General features: G+C 50.0%; 10 non-coding genes across 10 annotated transcripts; all 10 read left to right on the top strand.

The window, feature by feature from the left end:
• The first annotated feature begins 1727 nt into the window (after positions 1-1727).
• On the top strand, positions 1728-1834 carry LOC116674918 (U6 spliceosomal RNA). Its single transcript, XR_004328247.1, has one exon. It is a non-coding gene; the product is annotated as a U6 spliceosomal RNA (small nuclear RNA).
• A 1855-nt stretch (positions 1835-3689) lies between these two features.
• Positions 3690-3796, top strand: LOC116674917 (U6 spliceosomal RNA). The gene has a single exon (XR_004328246.1). It is a non-coding gene; the product is annotated as a U6 spliceosomal RNA (small nuclear RNA).
• Positions 3797-5650: 1854 nt separating this feature from the next.
• LOC116674916 (U6 spliceosomal RNA) lies at positions 5651-5757 on the top strand. The gene has a single exon (XR_004328245.1). It is a non-coding gene; the product is annotated as a U6 spliceosomal RNA (small nuclear RNA).
• Positions 5758-7612: 1855 nt separating this feature from the next.
• On the top strand, positions 7613-7719 carry LOC116674914 (U6 spliceosomal RNA). Its single transcript, XR_004328244.1, has one exon. It is a non-coding gene; the product is annotated as a U6 spliceosomal RNA (small nuclear RNA).
• A 1854-nt stretch (positions 7720-9573) lies between these two features.
• Positions 9574-9680, top strand: LOC116674913 (U6 spliceosomal RNA). The gene has a single exon (XR_004328243.1). It is a non-coding gene; the product is annotated as a U6 spliceosomal RNA (small nuclear RNA).
• A 1855-nt stretch (positions 9681-11535) lies between these two features.
• LOC116674912 (U6 spliceosomal RNA) lies at positions 11536-11642 on the top strand. The gene has a single exon (XR_004328242.1). It is a non-coding gene; the product is annotated as a U6 spliceosomal RNA (small nuclear RNA).
• A 1854-nt stretch (positions 11643-13496) lies between these two features.
• On the top strand, positions 13497-13603 carry LOC116674911 (U6 spliceosomal RNA). Its single transcript, XR_004328241.1, has one exon. It is a non-coding gene; the product is annotated as a U6 spliceosomal RNA (small nuclear RNA).
• A 1855-nt stretch (positions 13604-15458) lies between these two features.
• LOC116674910 (U6 spliceosomal RNA) lies at positions 15459-15565 on the top strand. The gene has a single exon (XR_004328240.1). It is a non-coding gene; the product is annotated as a U6 spliceosomal RNA (small nuclear RNA).
• A 1855-nt stretch (positions 15566-17420) lies between these two features.
• On the top strand, positions 17421-17527 carry LOC116674909 (U6 spliceosomal RNA). The gene has a single exon (XR_004328239.1). It is a non-coding gene; the product is annotated as a U6 spliceosomal RNA (small nuclear RNA).
• A 1854-nt stretch (positions 17528-19381) lies between these two features.
• LOC116674908 (U6 spliceosomal RNA) lies at positions 19382-19488 on the top strand. Its single transcript, XR_004328238.1, has one exon. It is a non-coding gene; the product is annotated as a U6 spliceosomal RNA (small nuclear RNA).
• Positions 19489-19639: the final 151 nt, after the last annotated feature.

Below are 19639 nucleotides of genomic sequence, written 5' to 3'. Positions count from 1 at the left end.
TTCTACAGAGCTCCAGGGTGAAGTAGGACGGGTCCTCGCTCCTCCGTGCACACCGCGCGTTTACTGGCGGGCGCTTCTGCTTGCAATGACCGTGACCAAAGGAAAAGGAACCCTCTGCCGAGTTCAATGATACCTCACGCAATAGTCCATCTTAAACAGTGAAAGTCATAAAGGTGCATGGTTAGAGTATAGCGGGCGGCCCAGTATCACACGTAGACCACACGTCATAAGTTTCACGCAAATGGGACGATGTTTGTCTGATAAGGCTGACTTCCTGCTGCCACCGGGGGCCGCTATAGCCAAAGGTACATTTTTGCTCATAGGCGTCCTCAAGCCTGGACTCTCGTCAATGCTGAGAAATTCCGGCCAAATTGGACATCGTACACTCAAGTTACAACAGCTTCTTTGTTCACCGAGAAATGCTCAAAATTGCGCCACGCCCGAACCGTTGAACGAAAACTCGAGCTTTTCATAACCTTGCATCGTGAAACGAATTTGAGGTCTATCGGATGAAATCTCTAAGAGAAGATTGTTTAAGGGTAGCGCCAAGACTTGTAGGCCTTCACCCTGTTGCCACGAGGCGGCGCTGGGGCTTTCAATCAATCTCGGCCTGTAGATGTCAGGGTTGGAAATTGCTGAAAAGTTTCGAGCCAATTGCTCAGTGTACACTCAAGTTACACCCACTTCCTTTTTTCAGTGGCCCCCTACCGGATGTCGGCGCTCTACAACTTGCGCAATTGACTTTTGCGCCATTACAGCTCTTTAAATAACTTTTCATCTATAAGGTCTTAAGATGGCACGGACCAAATTGAAAGAAGTCGCACGGAAGACATCCCTAGGAGTTTCCTAAAGTACGACATGTAGAAGCGGCCAAAATCGCACAAATTTTGAACTCTCAATTCAAATCGGCGGACACCCTCTTTTGTCAAGGGCATGGCTCCAATGAGCTTCTTTGTAAGTCTTGGCGTGCTACTCGTGGGTACCACATTTTGTCGGTCTGCGTTAAACGTACCACGGTAAACGTACTGCAGGGGCTCAATTTTTTGTCACGTTTTGTATGGGGTGCTAGCGAGCCATTTTTGTGCGCGCGCATTGTCGGATAAAGGTTTCAGGAACGAGGTCACCAAGTGAAAATTGCAAATTTTGATAGAGGGAAGTAGTATTATGTGTATGCTGAGTCTGGTGGGGGGATCCTGTGGGGTGTGGTTGGCCCTGTGCGCATGGGCGCGTGCTCAAGTCTGTGAGCAACAAAGGGCCTTAGAAGAAATGGCAAAATAATTTAAGTTTCCCTCCAATTTGGAAGCCTTAGCTATGCTTACTGACAGACTGCTAATATAACTATTCCAGTTAAATGAGCCACTTCAAACGAGAGAAATGTTTGTCTTCTTCTGCTGTGGCACCCCCTACTGGCTATCAGAGACCGACGGCAGCTGGGGCCCAAGTCCGGCCTCTGACCTGAAGGGCAAATGGGGCACCCCACCCCCTGGCCACTGTCGGGGCCTTTTTTGGGATTGTCCTGTTTTGAAAATTAAACATGGACACAGAATTAGCTGGCAGTTTAAGCACAGCATCCATTTATGTCTTGGGGGGGAGAGACCTCGCCCTTTGCTGTTGTGAGATTTGAGATCACTTACTTCTAAAGAATGTGGCCCTCCAGCCAGCACCGCTGTGAAAGTGTCAGTCTGACATCCAGGGGTGTAAAGTGTGGGCAGCACCTGGGATTCAATGTGCTTGCTCAGGCAGCACATATGACAAAATTGGAACGATACAGAGAAGATTAGCATGGCCCCTGCGAAAGGATGACACGCAAATTCGTGAAGCGTTACCACATTTTGATCTGCGGGCGTGTGTCCCCCCCCGTCCCCCCCCCCCCCCCCCGAGCTGGTAAAGACAGGAAACCCTGCGCTGAAGACTGACCTGCACTGCCGGGCGGGAACTCTCTGCGCTGGGAAGTCTGGGCCATTCTACAGAGCTCCAGGGTGAAGTAGGACGGGTCCTCGCTCCTCCGTGCACACCGCGCGTTTACTGGCGGGCGCTTCTGCTTGCAATGACCGTGACCAAAGGAAAAGGAACCCTCTGCCGAGTTCAATGATACCTCACGCAATAGTCCATCTTAAACAGTGAAAGTCATAAAGGTGCATGGTTAGAGTATAGCGGGCGGCCCAGTATCACACGTAGACCACACGTCATAAGTTTCACGCAAATGGGACGATGTTTGTCTGATAAGGCTGACTTCCTGCTGCCACCGGGGGCCGCTATAGCCAAAGGTACATTTTTGCTCATAGGCGTCCTCAAGCCTGGACTCTCGTCAATGCTGAGAAATTCCGGCCAAATTGGACATCGTACACTCAAGTTACAACAGCTTCTTTGTTCACCGAGAAATGCTCAAAATTGCGCCACGCCCGAACCGTTGAACGAAAACTCGAGCTTTTCATAACCTTGCATCGTGAAACGAATTTGAGGTCTATCGGATGAAATCTCTAAGAGAAGATTGTTTAAGGGTAGCGCCAAGACTTGTAGGCCTTCACCCTGTTGCCACGAGGCGGCGCTGGGGCTTTCAATCAATCTCGGCCTGTAGATGTCAGGGTTGGAAATTGCTGAAAAGTTTCGAGCCAATTGCTCAGTGTACACTCAAGTTACACCCACTTCCTTTTTTCAGTGGCCCCCTACCGGATGTCGGCGCTCTACAACTTGCGCAATTGACTTTTGCGCCATTACAGCTCTTTAAATAACTTTTCATCTATAAGGTCTTAAGATGGCACGGACCAAATTGAAAGAAGTCGCACGGAAGACATCCCTAGGAGTTTCCTAAAGTACGACATGTAGAAGCGGCCAAAATCGCACAAATTTTGAACTCTCAATTCAAATCGGCGGACACCCTCTTTTGTCAAGGGCATGGCTCCAATGAGCTTCTTTGTAAGTCTTGGCGTGCTACTCGTGGGTACCACATTTTGTCGGTCTGCGTTAAACGTACCACGGTAAACGTACTGCAGGGGCTCAATTTTTTGTCACGTTTTGTATGGGGTGCTAGCGAGCCATTTTTGTGCGCGCGCATTGTCGGATAAAGGTTTCAGGAACGAGGTCACCAAGTGAAAATTGCAAATTTTGATAGAGGGAAGTAGTATTATGTGTATGCTGAGTCTGGTGGGGGGATCCTGTGGGGTGTGGTTGGCCCTGTGCGCATGGGCGCGTGCTCAAGTCTGTGAGCAACAAAGGGCCTTAGAAGAAATGGCAAAATAATTTAAGTTTCCCTCCAATTTGGAAGCCTTAGCTATGCTTACTGACAGACTGCTAATATAACTATTCCAGTTAAATGAGCCACTTCAAACGAGAGAAATGTTTGTCTTCTTCTGCTGTGGCACCCCCTACTGGCTATCAGAGACCGACGGCAGCTGGGGCCCAAGTCCGGCCTCTGACCTGAAGGGCAAATGGGGCACCCCACCCCCTGGCCACTGTCGGGGCCTTTTTTGGGATTGTCCTGTTTTGAAAATTAAACATGGACACAGAATTAGCTGGCAGTTTAAGCACAGCATCCATTTATGTCTTGGGGGGGAGAGACCTCGCCCTTTGCTGTTGTGAGATTTGAGATCACTTACTTCTAAAGAATGTGGCCCTCCAGCCAGCACCGCTGTGAAAGTGTCAGTCTGACATCCAGGGGTGTAAAGTGTGGGCAGCACCTGGGATTCAATGTGCTTGCTCAGGCAGCACATATGACAAAATTGGAACGATACAGAGAAGATTAGCATGGCCCCTGCGAAAGGATGACACGCAAATTCGTGAAGCGTTACCACATTTTGATCTGCGGGCGTGTGTCCCCCCCCGTCCCCCCCCCCCCCCCCGAGCTGGTAAAGACAGGAAACCCTGCGCTGAAGACTGACCTGCACTGCCGGGCGGGAACTCTCTGCGCTGGGAAGTCTGGGCCATTCTACAGAGCTCCAGGGTGAAGTAGGACGGGTCCTCGCTCCTCCGTGCACACCGCGCGTTTACTGGCGGGCGCTTCTGCTTGCAATGACCGTGACCAAAGGAAAAGGAACCCTCTGCCGAGTTCAATGATACCTCACGCAATAGTCCATCTTAAACAGTGAAAGTCATAAAGGTGCATGGTTAGAGTATAGCGGGCGGCCCAGTATCACACGTAGACCACACGTCATAAGTTTCACGCAAATGGGACGATGTTTGTCTGATAAGGCTGACTTCCTGCTGCCACCGGGGGCCGCTATAGCCAAAGGTACATTTTTGCTCATAGGCGTCCTCAAGCCTGGACTCTCGTCAATGCTGAGAAATTCCGGCCAAATTGGACATCGTACACTCAAGTTACAACAGCTTCTTTGTTCACCGAGAAATGCTCAAAATTGCGCCACGCCCGAACCGTTGAACGAAAACTCGAGCTTTTCATAACCTTGCATCGTGAAACGAATTTGAGGTCTATCGGATGAAATCTCTAAGAGAAGATTGTTTAAGGGTAGCGCCAAGACTTGTAGGCCTTCACCCTGTTGCCACGAGGCGGCGCTGGGGCTTTCAATCAATCTCGGCCTGTAGATGTCAGGGTTGGAAATTGCTGAAAAGTTTCGAGCCAATTGCTCAGTGTACACTCAAGTTACACCCACTTCCTTTTTTCAGTGGCCCCCTACCGGATGTCGGCGCTCTACAACTTGCGCAATTGACTTTTGCGCCATTACAGCTCTTTAAATAACTTTTCATCTATAAGGTCTTAAGATGGCACGGACCAAATTGAAAGAAGTCGCACGGAAGACATCCCTAGGAGTTTCCTAAAGTACGACATGTAGAAGCGGCCAAAATCGCACAAATTTTGAACTCTCAATTCAAATCGGCGGACACCCTCTTTTGTCAAGGGCATGGCTCCAATGAGCTTCTTTGTAAGTCTTGGCGTGCTACTCGTGGGTACCACATTTTGTCGGTCTGCGTTAAACGTACCACGGTAAACGTACTGCAGGGGCTCAATTTTTTGTCACGTTTTGTATGGGGTGCTAGCGAGCCATTTTTGTGCGCGCGCATTGTCGGATAAAGGTTTCAGGAACGAGGTCACCAAGTGAAAATTGCAAATTTTGATAGAGGGAAGTAGTATTATGTGTATGCTGAGTCTGGTGGGGGGATCCTGTGGGGTGTGGTTGGCCCTGTGCGCATGGGCGCGTGCTCAAGTCTGTGAGCAACAAAGGGCCTTAGAAGAAATGGCAAAATAATTTAAGTTTCCCTCCAATTTGGAAGCCTTAGCTATGCTTACTGACAGACTGCTAATATAACTATTCCAGTTAAATGAGCCACTTCAAACGAGAGAAATGTTTGTCTTCTTCTGCTGTGGCACCCCCTACTGGCTATCAGAGACCGACGGCAGCTGGGGCCCAAGTCCGGCCTCTGACCTGAAGGGCAAATGGGGCACCCCACCCCCTGGCCACTGTCGGGGCCTTTTTTGGGATTGTCCTGTTTTGAAAATTAAACATGGACACAGAATTAGCTGGCAGTTTAAGCACAGCATCCATTTATGTCTTGGGGGGGAGAGACCTCGCCCTTTGCTGTTGTGAGATTTGAGATCACTTACTTCTAAAGAATGTGGCCCTCCAGCCAGCACCGCTGTGAAAGTGTCAGTCTGACATCCAGGGGTGTAAAGTGTGGGCAGCACCTGGGATTCAATGTGCTTGCTCAGGCAGCACATATGACAAAATTGGAACGATACAGAGAAGATTAGCATGGCCCCTGCGAAAGGATGACACGCAAATTCGTGAAGCGTTACCACATTTTGATCTGCGGGCGTGTGTCCCCCCCCGTCCCCCCCCCCCCCCCCCGAGCTGGTAAAGACAGGAAACCCTGCGCTGAAGACTGACCTGCACTGCCGGGCGGGAACTCTCTGCGCTGGGAAGTCTGGGCCATTCTACAGAGCTCCAGGGTGAAGTAGGACGGGTCCTCGCTCCTCCGTGCACACCGCGCGTTTACTGGCGGGCGCTTCTGCTTGCAATGACCGTGACCAAAGGAAAAGGAACCCTCTGCCGAGTTCAATGATACCTCACGCAATAGTCCATCTTAAACAGTGAAAGTCATAAAGGTGCATGGTTAGAGTATAGCGGGCGGCCCAGTATCACACGTAGACCACACGTCATAAGTTTCACGCAAATGGGACGATGTTTGTCTGATAAGGCTGACTTCCTGCTGCCACCGGGGGCCGCTATAGCCAAAGGTACATTTTTGCTCATAGGCGTCCTCAAGCCTGGACTCTCGTCAATGCTGAGAAATTCCGGCCAAATTGGACATCGTACACTCAAGTTACAACAGCTTCTTTGTTCACCGAGAAATGCTCAAAATTGCGCCACGCCCGAACCGTTGAACGAAAACTCGAGCTTTTCATAACCTTGCATCGTGAAACGAATTTGAGGTCTATCGGATGAAATCTCTAAGAGAAGATTGTTTAAGGGTAGCGCCAAGACTTGTAGGCCTTCACCCTGTTGCCACGAGGCGGCGCTGGGGCTTTCAATCAATCTCGGCCTGTAGATGTCAGGGTTGGAAATTGCTGAAAAGTTTCGAGCCAATTGCTCAGTGTACACTCAAGTTACACCCACTTCCTTTTTTCAGTGGCCCCCTACCGGATGTCGGCGCTCTACAACTTGCGCAATTGACTTTTGCGCCATTACAGCTCTTTAAATAACTTTTCATCTATAAGGTCTTAAGATGGCACGGACCAAATTGAAAGAAGTCGCACGGAAGACATCCCTAGGAGTTTCCTAAAGTACGACATGTAGAAGCGGCCAAAATCGCACAAATTTTGAACTCTCAATTCAAATCGGCGGACACCCTCTTTTGTCAAGGGCATGGCTCCAATGAGCTTCTTTGTAAGTCTTGGCGTGCTACTCGTGGGTACCACATTTTGTCGGTCTGCGTTAAACGTACCACGGTAAACGTACTGCAGGGGCTCAATTTTTTGTCACGTTTTGTATGGGGTGCTAGCGAGCCATTTTTGTGCGCGCGCATTGTCGGATAAAGGTTTCAGGAACGAGGTCACCAAGTGAAAATTGCAAATTTTGATAGAGGGAAGTAGTATTATGTGTATGCTGAGTCTGGTGGGGGGATCCTGTGGGGTGTGGTTGGCCCTGTGCGCATGGGCGCGTGCTCAAGTCTGTGAGCAACAAAGGGCCTTAGAAGAAATGGCAAAATAATTTAAGTTTCCCTCCAATTTGGAAGCCTTAGCTATGCTTACTGACAGACTGCTAATATAACTATTCCAGTTAAATGAGCCACTTCAAACGAGAGAAATGTTTGTCTTCTTCTGCTGTGGCACCCCCTACTGGCTATCAGAGACCGACGGCAGCTGGGGCCCAAGTCCGGCCTCTGACCTGAAGGGCAAATGGGGCACCCCACCCCCTGGCCACTGTCGGGGCCTTTTTTGGGATTGTCCTGTTTTGAAAATTAAACATGGACACAGAATTAGCTGGCAGTTTAAGCACAGCATCCATTTATGTCTTGGGGGGGAGAGACCTCGCCCTTTGCTGTTGTGAGATTTGAGATCACTTACTTCTAAAGAATGTGGCCCTCCAGCCAGCACCGCTGTGAAAGTGTCAGTCTGACATCCAGGGGTGTAAAGTGTGGGCAGCACCTGGGATTCAATGTGCTTGCTCAGGCAGCACATATGACAAAATTGGAACGATACAGAGAAGATTAGCATGGCCCCTGCGAAAGGATGACACGCAAATTCGTGAAGCGTTACCACATTTTGATCTGCGGGCGTGTGTCCCCCCCCGTCCCCCCCCCCCCCCCCGAGCTGGTAAAGACAGGAAACCCTGCGCTGAAGACTGACCTGCACTGCCGGGCGGGAACTCTCTGCGCTGGGAAGTCTGGGCCATTCTACAGAGCTCCAGGGTGAAGTAGGACGGGTCCTCGCTCCTCCGTGCACACCGCGCGTTTACTGGCGGGCGCTTCTGCTTGCAATGACCGTGACCAAAGGAAAAGGAACCCTCTGCCGAGTTCAATGATACCTCACGCAATAGTCCATCTTAAACAGTGAAAGTCATAAAGGTGCATGGTTAGAGTATAGCGGGCGGCCCAGTATCACACGTAGACCACACGTCATAAGTTTCACGCAAATGGGACGATGTTTGTCTGATAAGGCTGACTTCCTGCTGCCACCGGGGGCCGCTATAGCCAAAGGTACATTTTTGCTCATAGGCGTCCTCAAGCCTGGACTCTCGTCAATGCTGAGAAATTCCGGCCAAATTGGACATCGTACACTCAAGTTACAACAGCTTCTTTGTTCACCGAGAAATGCTCAAAATTGCGCCACGCCCGAACCGTTGAACGAAAACTCGAGCTTTTCATAACCTTGCATCGTGAAACGAATTTGAGGTCTATCGGATGAAATCTCTAAGAGAAGATTGTTTAAGGGTAGCGCCAAGACTTGTAGGCCTTCACCCTGTTGCCACGAGGCGGCGCTGGGGCTTTCAATCAATCTCGGCCTGTAGATGTCAGGGTTGGAAATTGCTGAAAAGTTTCGAGCCAATTGCTCAGTGTACACTCAAGTTACACCCACTTCCTTTTTTCAGTGGCCCCCTACCGGATGTCGGCGCTCTACAACTTGCGCAATTGACTTTTGCGCCATTACAGCTCTTTAAATAACTTTTCATCTATAAGGTCTTAAGATGGCACGGACCAAATTGAAAGAAGTCGCACGGAAGACATCCCTAGGAGTTTCCTAAAGTACGACATGTAGAAGCGGCCAAAATCGCACAAATTTTGAACTCTCAATTCAAATCGGCGGACACCCTCTTTTGTCAAGGGCATGGCTCCAATGAGCTTCTTTGTAAGTCTTGGCGTGCTACTCGTGGGTACCACATTTTGTCGGTCTGCGTTAAACGTACCACGGTAAACGTACTGCAGGGGCTCAATTTTTTGTCACGTTTTGTATGGGGTGCTAGCGAGCCATTTTTGTGCGCGCGCATTGTCGGATAAAGGTTTCAGGAACGAGGTCACCAAGTGAAAATTGCAAATTTTGATAGAGGGAAGTAGTATTATGTGTATGCTGAGTCTGGTGGGGGGATCCTGTGGGGTGTGGTTGGCCCTGTGCGCATGGGCGCGTGCTCAAGTCTGTGAGCAACAAAGGGCCTTAGAAGAAATGGCAAAATAATTTAAGTTTCCCTCCAATTTGGAAGCCTTAGCTATGCTTACTGACAGACTGCTAATATAACTATTCCAGTTAAATGAGCCACTTCAAACGAGAGAAATGTTTGTCTTCTTCTGCTGTGGCACCCCCTACTGGCTATCAGAGACCGACGGCAGCTGGGGCCCAAGTCCGGCCTCTGACCTGAAGGGCAAATGGGGCACCCCACCCCCTGGCCACTGTCGGGGCCTTTTTTGGGATTGTCCTGTTTTGAAAATTAAACATGGACACAGAATTAGCTGGCAGTTTAAGCACAGCATCCATTTATGTCTTGGGGGGGAGAGACCTCGCCCTTTGCTGTTGTGAGATTTGAGATCACTTACTTCTAAAGAATGTGGCCCTCCAGCCAGCACCGCTGTGAAAGTGTCAGTCTGACATCCAGGGGTGTAAAGTGTGGGCAGCACCTGGGATTCAATGTGCTTGCTCAGGCAGCACATATGACAAAATTGGAACGATACAGAGAAGATTAGCATGGCCCCTGCGAAAGGATGACACGCAAATTCGTGAAGCGTTACCACATTTTGATCTGCGGGCGTGTGTCCCCCCCCGTCCCCCCCCCCCCCCCCCGAGCTGGTAAAGACAGGAAACCCTGCGCTGAAGACTGACCTGCACTGCCGGGCGGGAACTCTCTGCGCTGGGAAGTCTGGGCCATTCTACAGAGCTCCAGGGTGAAGTAGGACGGGTCCTCGCTCCTCCGTGCACACCGCGCGTTTACTGGCGGGCGCTTCTGCTTGCAATGACCGTGACCAAAGGAAAAGGAACCCTCTGCCGAGTTCAATGATACCTCACGCAATAGTCCATCTTAAACAGTGAAAGTCATAAAGGTGCATGGTTAGAGTATAGCGGGCGGCCCAGTATCACACGTAGACCACACGTCATAAGTTTCACGCAAATGGGACGATGTTTGTCTGATAAGGCTGACTTCCTGCTGCCACCGGGGGCCGCTATAGCCAAAGGTACATTTTTGCTCATAGGCGTCCTCAAGCCTGGACTCTCGTCAATGCTGAGAAATTCCGGCCAAATTGGACATCGTACACTCAAGTTACAACAGCTTCTTTGTTCACCGAGAAATGCTCAAAATTGCGCCACGCCCGAACCGTTGAACGAAAACTCGAGCTTTTCATAACCTTGCATCGTGAAACGAATTTGAGGTCTATCGGATGAAATCTCTAAGAGAAGATTGTTTAAGGGTAGCGCCAAGACTTGTAGGCCTTCACCCTGTTGCCACGAGGCGGCGCTGGGGCTTTCAATCAATCTCGGCCTGTAGATGTCAGGGTTGGAAATTGCTGAAAAGTTTCGAGCCAATTGCTCAGTGTACACTCAAGTTACACCCACTTCCTTTTTTCAGTGGCCCCCTACCGGATGTCGGCGCTCTACAACTTGCGCAATTGACTTTTGCGCCATTACAGCTCTTTAAATAACTTTTCATCTATAAGGTCTTAAGATGGCACGGACCAAATTGAAAGAAGTCGCACGGAAGACATCCCTAGGAGTTTCCTAAAGTACGACATGTAGAAGCGGCCAAAATCGCACAAATTTTGAACTCTCAATTCAAATCGGCGGACACCCTCTTTTGTCAAGGGCATGGCTCCAATGAGCTTCTTTGTAAGTCTTGGCGTGCTACTCGTGGGTACCACATTTTGTCGGTCTGCGTTAAACGTACCACGGTAAACGTACTGCAGGGGCTCAATTTTTTGTCACGTTTTGTATGGGGTGCTAGCGAGCCATTTTTGTGCGCGCGCATTGTCGGATAAAGGTTTCAGGAACGAGGTCACCAAGTGAAAATTGCAAATTTTGATAGAGGGAAGTAGTATTATGTGTATGCTGAGTCTGGTGGGGGGATCCTGTGGGGTGTGGTTGGCCCTGTGCGCATGGGCGCGTGCTCAAGTCTGTGAGCAACAAAGGGCCTTAGAAGAAATGGCAAAATAATTTAAGTTTCCCTCCAATTTGGAAGCCTTAGCTATGCTTACTGACAGACTGCTAATATAACTATTCCAGTTAAATGAGCCACTTCAAACGAGAGAAATGTTTGTCTTCTTCTGCTGTGGCACCCCCTACTGGCTATCAGAGACCGACGGCAGCTGGGGCCCAAGTCCGGCCTCTGACCTGAAGGGCAAATGGGGCACCCCACCCCCTGGCCACTGTCGGGGCCTTTTTTGGGATTGTCCTGTTTTGAAAATTAAACATGGACACAGAATTAGCTGGCAGTTTAAGCACAGCATCCATTTATGTCTTGGGGGGGAGAGACCTCGCCCTTTGCTGTTGTGAGATTTGAGATCACTTACTTCTAAAGAATGTGGCCCTCCAGCCAGCACCGCTGTGAAAGTGTCAGTCTGACATCCAGGGGTGTAAAGTGTGGGCAGCACCTGGGATTCAATGTGCTTGCTCAGGCAGCACATATGACAAAATTGGAACGATACAGAGAAGATTAGCATGGCCCCTGCGAAAGGATGACACGCAAATTCGTGAAGCGTTACCACATTTTGATCTGCGGGCGTGTGTCCCCCCCCGTCCCCCCCCCCCCCCCCGAGCTGGTAAAGACAGGAAACCCTGCGCTGAAGACTGACCTGCACTGCCGGGCGGGAACTCTCTGCGCTGGGAAGTCTGGGCCATTCTACAGAGCTCCAGGGTGAAGTAGGACGGGTCCTCGCTCCTCCGTGCACACCGCGCGTTTACTGGCGGGCGCTTCTGCTTGCAATGACCGTGACCAAAGGAAAAGGAACCCTCTGCCGAGTTCAATGATACCTCACGCAATAGTCCATCTTAAACAGTGAAAGTCATAAAGGTGCATGGTTAGAGTATAGCGGGCGGCCCAGTATCACACGTAGACCACACGTCATAAGTTTCACGCAAATGGGACGATGTTTGTCTGATAAGGCTGACTTCCTGCTGCCACCGGGGGCCGCTATAGCCAAAGGTACATTTTTGCTCATAGGCGTCCTCAAGCCTGGACTCTCGTCAATGCTGAGAAATTCCGGCCAAATTGGACATCGTACACTCAAGTTACAACAGCTTCTTTGTTCACCGAGAAATGCTCAAAATTGCGCCACGCCCGAACCGTTGAACGAAAACTCGAGCTTTTCATAACCTTGCATCGTGAAACGAATTTGAGGTCTATCGGATGAAATCTCTAAGAGAAGATTGTTTAAGGGTAGCGCCAAGACTTGTAGGCCTTCACCCTGTTGCCACGAGGCGGCGCTGGGGCTTTCAATCAATCTCGGCCTGTAGATGTCAGGGTTGGAAATTGCTGAAAAGTTTCGAGCCAATTGCTCAGTGTACACTCAAGTTACACCCACTTCCTTTTTTCAGTGGCCCCCTACCGGATGTCGGCGCTCTACAACTTGCGCAATTGACTTTTGCGCCATTACAGCTCTTTAAATAACTTTTCATCTATAAGGTCTTAAGATGGCACGGACCAAATTGAAAGAAGTCGCACGGAAGACATCCCTAGGAGTTTCCTAAAGTACGACATGTAGAAGCGGCCAAAATCGCACAAATTTTGAACTCTCAATTCAAATCGGCGGACACCCTCTTTTGTCAAGGGCATGGCTCCAATGAGCTTCTTTGTAAGTCTTGGCGTGCTACTCGTGGGTACCACATTTTGTCGGTCTGCGTTAAACGTACCACGGTAAACGTACTGCAGGGGCTCAATTTTTTGTCACGTTTTGTATGGGGTGCTAGCGAGCCATTTTTGTGCGCGCGCATTGTCGGATAAAGGTTTCAGGAACGAGGTCACCAAGTGAAAATTGCAAATTTTGATAGAGGGAAGTAGTATTATGTGTATGCTGAGTCTGGTGGGGGGATCCTGTGGGGTGTGGTTGGCCCTGTGCGCATGGGCGCGTGCTCAAGTCTGTGAGCAACAAAGGGCCTTAGAAGAAATGGCAAAATAATTTAAGTTTCCCTCCAATTTGGAAGCCTTAGCTATGCTTACTGACAGACTGCTAATATAACTATTCCAGTTAAATGAGCCACTTCAAACGAGAGAAATGTTTGTCTTCTTCTGCTGTGGCACCCCCTACTGGCTATCAGAGACCGACGGCAGCTGGGGCCCAAGTCCGGCCTCTGACCTGAAGGGCAAATGGGGCACCCCACCCCCTGGCCACTGTCGGGGCCTTTTTTGGGATTGTCCTGTTTTGAAAATTAAACATGGACACAGAATTAGCTGGCAGTTTAAGCACAGCATCCATTTATGTCTTGGGGGGGAGAGACCTCGCCCTTTGCTGTTGTGAGATTTGAGATCACTTACTTCTAAAGAATGTGGCCCTCCAGCCAGCACCGCTGTGAAAGTGTCAGTCTGACATCCAGGGGTGTAAAGTGTGGGCAGCACCTGGGATTCAATGTGCTTGCTCAGGCAGCACATATGACAAAATTGGAACGATACAGAGAAGATTAGCATGGCCCCTGCGAAAGGATGACACGCAAATTCGTGAAGCGTTACCACATTTTGATCTGCGGGCGTGTGTCCCCCCCCGTCCCCCCCCCCCCCCCCCGAGCTGGTAAAGACAGGAAACCCTGCGCTGAAGACTGACCTGCACTGCCGGGCGGGAACTCTCTGCGCTGGGAAGTCTGGGCCATTCTACAGAGCTCCAGGGTGAAGTAGGACGGGTCCTCGCTCCTCCGTGCACACCGCGCGTTTACTGGCGGGCGCTTCTGCTTGCAATGACCGTGACCAAAGGAAAAGGAACCCTCTGCCGAGTTCAATGATACCTCACGCAATAGTCCATCTTAAACAGTGAAAGTCATAAAGGTGCATGGTTAGAGTATAGCGGGCGGCCCAGTATCACACGTAGACCACACGTCATAAGTTTCACGCAAATGGGACGATGTTTGTCTGATAAGGCTGACTTCCTGCTGCCACCGGGGGCCGCTATAGCCAAAGGTACATTTTTGCTCATAGGCGTCCTCAAGCCTGGACTCTCGTCAATGCTGAGAAATTCCGGCCAAATTGGACATCGTACACTCAAGTTACAACAGCTTCTTTGTTCACCGAGAAATGCTCAAAATTGCGCCACGCCCGAACCGTTGAACGAAAACTCGAGCTTTTCATAACCTTGCATCGTGAAACGAATTTGAGGTCTATCGGATGAAATCTCTAAGAGAAGATTGTTTAAGGGTAGCGCCAAGACTTGTAGGCCTTCACCCTGTTGCCACGAGGCGGCGCTGGGGCTTTCAATCAATCTCGGCCTGTAGATGTCAGGGTTGGAAATTGCTGAAAAGTTTCGAGCCAATTGCTCAGTGTACACTCAAGTTACACCCACTTCCTTTTTTCAGTGGCCCCCTACCGGATGTCGGCGCTCTACAACTTGCGCAATTGACTTTTGCGCCATTACAGCTCTTTAAATAACTTTTCATCTATAAGGTCTTAAGATGGCACGGACCAAATTGAAAGAAGTCGCACGGAAGACATCCCTAGGAGTTTCCTAAAGTACGACATGTAGAAGCGGCCAAAATCGCACAAATTTTGAACTCTCAATTCAAATCGGCGGACACCCTCTTTTGTCAAGGGCATGGCTCCAATGAGCTTCTTTGTAAGTCTTGGCGTGCTACTCGTGGGTACCACATTTTGTCGGTCTGCGTTAAACGTACCACGGTAAACGTACTGCAGGGGCTCAATTTTTTGTCACGTTTTGTATGGGGTGCTAGCGAGCCATTTTTGTGCGCGCGCATTGTCGGATAAAGGTTTCAGGAACGAGGTCACCAAGTGAAAATTGCAAATTTTGATAGAGGGAAGTAGTATTATGTGTATGCTGAGTCTGGTGGGGGGATCCTGTGGGGTGTGGTTGGCCCTGTGCGCATGGGCGCGTGCTCAAGTCTGTGAGCAACAAAGGGCCTTAGAAGAAATGGCAAAATAATTTAAGTTTCCCTCCAATTTGGAAGCCTTAGCTATGCTTACTGACAGACTGCTAATATAACTATTCCAGTTAAATGAGCCACTTCAAACGAGAGAAATGTTTGTCTTCTTCTGCTGTGGCACCCCCTACTGGCTATCAGAGACCGACGGCAGCTGGGGCCCAAGTCCGGCCTCTGACCTGAAGGGCAAATGGGGCACCCCACCCCCTGGCCACTGTCGGGGCCTTTTTTGGGATTGTCCTGTTTTGAAAATTAAACATGGACACAGAATTAGCTGGCAGTTTAAGCACAGCATCCATTTATGTCTTGGGGGGGAGAGACCTCGCCCTTTGCTGTTGTGAGATTTGAGATCACTTACTTCTAAAGAATGTGGCCCTCCAGCCAGCACCGCTGTGAAAGTGTCAGTCTGACATCCAGGGGTGTAAAGTGTGGGCAGCACCTGGGATTCAATGTGCTTGCTCAGGCAGCACATATGACAAAATTGGAACGATACAGAGAAGATTAGCATGGCCCCTGCGAAAGGATGACACGCAAATTCGTGAAGCGTTACCACATTTTGATCTGCGGGCGTGTGTCCCCCCCCGTCCCCCCCCCCCCCCCCCGAGCTGGTAAAGACAGGAAACCCTGCGCTGAAGACTGACCTGCACTGCCGGGCGGGAACTCTCTGCGCTGGGAAGTCTGGGCCATTCTACAGAGCTCCAGGGTGAAGTAGGACGGGTCCTCGCTCCTCCGTGCACACCGCGCGTTTACTGGCGGGCGCTTCTGCTTGCAATGACCGTGACCAAAGGAAAAGGAACCCTCTGCCGAGTTCAATGATACCTCACGCAATAGTCCATCTTAAACAGTGAAAGTCATAAAGGTGCATGGTTAGAGTATAGCGGGCGGCCCAGTATCACACGTAGACCACACGTCATAAGTTTCACGCAAATGGGACGATGTTTGTCTGATAAGGCTGACTTCCTGCTGCCACCGGGGGCCGCTATAGCCAAAGGTACATTTTTGCTCATAGGCGTCCTCAAGCCTGGACTCTCGTCAATGCTGAGAAATTCCGGCCAAATTGGACATCGTACACTCAAGTTACAACAGCTTCTTTGTTCACCGAGAAATGCTCAAAATTGCGCCACGCCCGAACCGTTGAACGAAAACTCGAGCTTTTCATAACCTTGCATCGTGAAACGAATTTGAGGTCTATCGGATGAAATCTCTAAGAGAAGATTGTTTAAGGGTAGCGCCAAGACTTGTAGGCCTTCACCCTGTTGCCACGAGGCGGCGCTGGGGCTTTCAATCAATCTCGGCCTGTAGATGTCAGGGTTGGAAATTGCTGAAAAGTTTCGAGCCAATTGCTCAGTGTACACTCAAGTTACACCCACTTCCTTTTTTCAGTGGCCCCCTACCGGATGTCGGCGCTCTACAACTTGCGCAATTGACTTTTGCGCCATTACAGCTCTTTAAATAACTTTTCATCTATAAGGTCTTAAGATGGCACGGACCAAATTGAAAGAAGTCGCACGGAAGACATCCCTAGGAGTTTCCTAAAGTACGACATGTAGAAGCGGCCAAAATCGCACAAATTTTGAACTCTCAATTCAAATCGGCGGACACCCTCTTTTGTCAAGGGCATGGCTCCAATGAGCTTCTTTGTAAGTCTTGGCGTGCTACTCGTGGGTACCACATTTTGTCGGTCTGCGTTAAACGTACCACGGTAAACGTACTGCAGGGGCTCAATTTTTTGTCACGTTTTGTATGGGGTGCTAGCGAGCCATTTTTGTGCGCGCGCATTGTCGGATAAAGGTTTCAGGAACGAGGTCACCAAGTGAAAATTGCAAATTTTGATAGAGGGAAGTAGTATTATGTGTATGCTGAGTCTGGTGGGGGGATCCTGTGGGGTGTGGTTGGCCCTGTGCGCATGGGCGCGTGCTCAAGTCTGTGAGCAACAAAGGGCCTTAGAAGAAATGGCAAAATAATTTAAGTTTCCCTCCAATTTGGAAGCCTTAGCTATGCTTACTGACAGACTGCTAATATAACTATTCCAGTTAAATGAGCCACTTCAAACGAGAGAAATGTTTGTCTTCTTCTGCTGTGGCACCCCCTACTGGCTATCAGAGACCGACGGCAGCTGGGGCCCAAGTCCGGCCTCTGACCTGAAGGGCAAATGGGGCACCCCACCCCCTGGCCACTGTCGGGGCCTTTTTTGGGATTGTCCTGTTTTGAAAATTAAACATGGACACAGAATTAGCTGGCAGTTTAAGCACAGCATCCATTTATGTCTTGGGGGGGAGAGACCTCGCCCTTTGCTGTTGTGAGATTTGAGATCACTTACTTCTAAAGAATGTGGCCCTCCAGCCAGCACCGCTGTGAAAGTGTCAGTCTGACATCCAGGGGTGTAAAGTGTGGGCAGCACCTGGGATTCAATGTGCTTGCTCAGGCAGCACATATGACAAAATTGGAACGATACAGAGAAGATTAGCATGGCCCCTGCGAAAGGATGACACGCAAATTCGTGAAGCGTTACCACATTTTGATCTGCGGGCGTGTGTCCCCCCCCGTCCCCCCCCCCCCCCCCGAGCTGGTAAAGACAGGAAACCCTGCGCTGAAGACTGACCTGCACTGCCGGGCGGGAACTCTCTGCGCTGGGAAGTCTGGGCCATTCTACAGAGCTCCAGGGTGAAGTAGGACGGGTCCTCGCTCCTCCGTGCACACCGCGCGTTTACTGGCGGGCGCTTCTGCTTGCAATGACCGTGACCAAAGGAAAAGGAACCCTCTGCCGAGTTCAATGATACCTCACGCAATAGTCCATCTTAAACAGTGAAAGTCATAAAGGTGCATGGTTAGAGTATAGCGGGCGGCCCAGTATCACACGTAGACCACACGTCATAAGTTTCACGCAAATGGGACGATGTTTGTCTGATAAGGCTGACTTCCTGCTGCCACCGGGGGCCGCTATAGCCAAAGGTACATTTTTGCTCATAGGCGTCCTCAAGCCTGGACTCTCGTCAATGCTGAGAAATTCCGGCCAAATTGGACATCGTACACTCAAGTTACAACAGCTTCTTTGTTCACCGAGAAATGCTCAAAATTGCGCCACGCCCGAACCGTTGAACGAAAACTCGAGCTTTTCATAACCTTGCATCGTGAAACGAATTTGAGGTCTATCGGATGAAATCTCTAAGAGAAGATTGTTTAAGGGTAGCGCCAAGACTTGTAGGCCTTCACCCTGTTGCCACGAGGCGGCGCTGGGGCTTTCAATCAATCTCGGCCTGTAGATGTCAGGGTTGGAAATTGCTGAAAAGTTTCGAGCCAATTGCTCAGTGTACACTCAAGTTACACCCACTTCCTTTTTTCAGTGGCCCCCTACCGGATGTCGGCGCTCTACAACTTGCGCAATTGACTTTTGCGCCATTACAGCTCTTTAAATAACTTTTCATCTATAAGGTCTTAAGATGGCACGGACCAAATTGAAAGAAGTCGCACGGAAGACATCCCTAGGAGTTTCCTAAAGTACGACATGTAGAAGCGGCCAAAATCGCACAAATTTTGAACTCTCAATTCAAATCGGCGGACACCCTCTTTTGTCAAGGGCATGGCTCCAATGAGCTTCTTTGTAAGTCTTGGCGTGCTACTCGTGGGTACCACATTTTGTCGGTCTGCGTTAAACGTACCACGGTAAACGTACTGCAGGGGCTCAATTTTTTGTCACGTTTTGTATGGGGTGCTAGCGAGCCATTTTTGTGCGCGCGCATTGTCGGATAAAGGTTTCAGGAACGAGGTCACCAAGTGAAAATTGCAAATTTTGATAGAGGGAAGTAGTATTATGTGTATGCTGAGTCTGGTGGGGGGATCCTGTGGGGTGTGGTTGGCCCTGTGCGCATGGGCGCGTGCTCAAGTCTGTGAGCAACAAAGGGCCTTAGAAGAAATGGCAAAATAATTTAAGTTTCCCTCCAATTTGGAAGCCTTAGCTATGCTTACTGACAGACTGCTAATATAACTATTCCAGTTAAATGAGCCACTTCAAACGAGAGAAATGTTTGTCTTCTTCTGCTGTGGCACCCCCTACTGGCTATCAGAGACCGACGGCAGCTGGGGCCCAAGTCCGGCCTCTGACCTGAAGGGCAAATGGGGCACCCCACCCCCTGGCCACTGTCGGGGCCTTTTTTGGGATTGTCCTGTTTTGAAAATTAAACATGGACACAGAATTAGCTGGCAGTTTAAGCACAGCATCCATTTATGTCTTGGGGGGGAGAGACCTCGCCCTTTGCTGTTGTGAGATTTGAGATCACTTACTTCTAAAGAATGTGGCCCTCCAGCCAGCACCGCTGTGAAAGTGTCAGTCTGACATCCAGGGGTGTAAAGTGTGGGCAGCACCTGGGATTCAATGTGCTTGCTCAGGCAGCACATATGACAAAATTGGAACGATACAGAGAAGATTAGCATGGCCCCTGCGAAAGGATGACACGCAAATTCGTGAAGCGTTACCACATTTTGATCTGCGGGCGTGTGTCCCCCCCCGTCCCCCCGAGCTGGTAAAGACAGGAAACCCTGCGCTGAAGACTGACCTGCACTGCCGGGCGGGAACTCTCTGCGCTGGGAAGTCTGGGCCATTCTACAGAGCTCCAGGGTGAAGTAGGACGGGTC

Source organism: Etheostoma spectabile, unplaced genomic scaffold (genome assembly GCF_008692095.1).
Source record: "Etheostoma spectabile isolate EspeVRDwgs_2016 unplaced genomic scaffold, UIUC_Espe_1.0 scaffold00001283, whole genome shotgun sequence".
NCBI classification, from domain to species: domain Eukaryota; kingdom Metazoa; phylum Chordata; class Actinopteri; order Perciformes; family Percidae; genus Etheostoma; species Etheostoma spectabile.
The sequence above is the reverse complement of the archived record's forward strand: the minus strand, read 5'-3'. Positions and strand labels throughout refer to the sequence as shown.